Source organism: Berghia stephanieae, chromosome 6, assembly GCF_034508935.2.
Source record: "Berghia stephanieae isolate SIO BIC M18660-M18661 chromosome 6, UCSD_Bste_1.3, whole genome shotgun sequence".
Classification (NCBI taxonomy): domain Eukaryota; kingdom Metazoa; phylum Mollusca; class Gastropoda; order Nudibranchia; family Aeolidiidae; genus Berghia; species Berghia stephanieae.
This window is the reverse complement of record NC_088365.1, coordinates 60505421-60507920: the sequence shown is the minus strand read 5'-3', so window position 1 is coordinate 60507920 and position 2500 is coordinate 60505421. Positions and strand designations below refer to the sequence as shown.

Genomic DNA, 2500 nt, shown 5'->3' with positions numbered 1-2500 from the left:
TATTACAGTGAGACAAGTGTGAAGGAAACGTGATACGAATTCAATTTAACAACAACAAAATATGAAAATAATATTGCAACATTATGACGTAAAAAGATAAAACTTTAAGCGAAATTTGAACGTTGTCAACGAATCCGAGCATCTCACGTGTGATGGGAGAGAGTTCCAAAAATGGGGGGCCGAAAATTGAAAAGACTGTTCACCTATTTTACGCAATGGCTTAGGTTTGACAAGGATTGATTGGTCATTGCTTGACCTCAAGTTTCTATTGGGGACATATATGTTTAGAAGGTCTTTAATATAGGAGGGGCTGTTCGTGCTCAGGAATTTGTAGACAACAGTACAAATCTTATAGGCAACTCTTTTTCTTCCACAGGAAGCCAATGTAACTCACGGAGAAGAAGAGTTGCTGACGTGTATTTTTTGTTATTGCGTATAATGAGCCTGGCTGCGTTATTTTGAGCAACCTGAAGTTTGTTAATTTTGTCTTTAGCTAAATTCGCCCAAAGGGAATTACAATAGTCCAATTTAGATAAAACAAGGGAATTAATAAAAAAGTTCTGTTATATGCTTCGGTATTAAATTACGAATTTTGCTTATTTTTTTCATTTCTATGTACATAGATTGTATGGTGTTATTCACGTGGCTTGTCATGGAAAGATCATTATCGATGATGACGCCAAGGTTTTTTGCTTTATTTGAAAATTCTATTGTGCTATTTCCTAGAGTAATAGGTGATTTATTTGCCTGTTTAAGGATACTCGGCCTTCCACACATTAAAATCTCAGTTTTACTATCATTTAATTTTAACTTATTGTGGTACATCCAAGATTTAATCTCATTAAAACAGCTCGTAATTCGTTGTATTAAGAACTGTAAATTACTAAGGGGTGCTGAATCATATATTTGCGTATCATCTGCATAAAAATGATAACTCAGATTGAATCTGGATATCACACTAGAAAGGAGCTGCATATATACAGTAAAAAGGACAGGGCCAAGAACAGAGCCTTGTGGCACTCCAAAATGTAGTAAAACTTGTTCTGACTGAACACCATATAAGGATTCACAACGTGAAACAAAGTAATACTAAGCTGTTAGAAGCTGTGGACTGTAATTGGCGGATTTTAAACATCGCGTGGTTGGGGAAAATGGCCTGGCGATTGGCGGCTATTGTTGGCAGATTTTTAATTATTTGTATACCCTTTAAAAAAAGTGGAGTATAGCAATAAATATTAATTATTTCTTCTCGATTCCCCCCCCCCCTTCCGCGTGAAGTGAATTTTAGGAGGACCTATTTGAGTGTAATGTTTGCCTAGATCTGTATTACACAACCTAATTCAGATTAACCGAAAATGAAAACAATATCATTGTTCGTAAAGTTATATTTGAAACAATATCGGATTGCAAACAAGTGCTATACATTTGGGTATCGTCAACGATATGGTAAGCGAGAGAATAGTGCTCTGAAATTCTAACAGCATGGGAATTGTAAAGTACAAAAAGGACTGGACCTGAAACGGATCTCTGATGATGTACACGAAAATGAAGGTCACGCTCTGACGAGGTTACTTCCCTAATTAAAACTGATTGAGTTATTTGAGTAAGATGTGATGCAAATCAGTTTAGAGCAGTGCCCGATATGCCGAAAGTAACTTGTAGTCTTCGTAGTAGTATGACATGGTCGATGGTGTCAAAGGTCAATAATTGTTATTATTATTATTATTATTATTATTATTATTATTATTATTATTATTATTATTATTATTATTATTATTATTATTATTATTATTACAGTGTGAGGGAAGTGTCGCCATTCTAGCTATGCTGTTTAGTTATTTAGTAGCCTTCTGGTTGTCTAAATGGTTTAGTGGAAATAATAGAACCCACTGCTCTCGTCCCATTTGTAATCTAAAATCCTCGTTCAAAGTAGAAGGTTAGTTCAAAGACAATAATGAATCTTAGTGTTCTGAGACCTACTGGTTGAAAAAAGCCGTATTGGTTAAAATATCGGACTTTATGCTGGTGGTCAATTTGTTCAAGGTCTAAAGGTCTACACCAGTAGGACATGTTATATTTGAAACAGTTTATCGATCACAGTCATGGGTGATGATGGCTTGGTCAAATACAAAGGATGGACGATGGGCGCATACCCTAAGACATCATGAACGGTTAACTAACTTCTAGACGCTAACCAACAGGCCGTCCAGCTCTGCGTTTCTATGATGTCTACAAGCGAAACATGATATTGACAGCCATCATGTCAAACTCATGGGTATCGCTTGCTGACGACGGTAGTGGCTGAAGATATGCGGCGAGGGAGGGAGACAAGAGATGTGAGAAGAGGATTAAATAGATGTTTGAGGAGAAGAGGGCAAGGAGATAAGAGAGGCAGCTTAACTAAACACTAAACACAGTCAAACTACGTGTGCAGCAACTGCGGTGGAGACTGGAATTCAAGCACCGGGCTGCTGAGTCGCACCCCTTGCTGCTCTCAACA

General features: G+C 37.1%; 1 long non-coding RNA gene across 3 annotated transcripts in view; it reads left to right on the top strand.

Annotated features, from left to right (window-relative positions):
• Positions 1 to 2500, top strand: part of LOC144975367 (uncharacterized) — a 36152-nt gene that overhangs the window by 22905 nt on the left and 10747 nt on the right. The gene's annotated exons all lie outside the window — the stretch shown is intronic.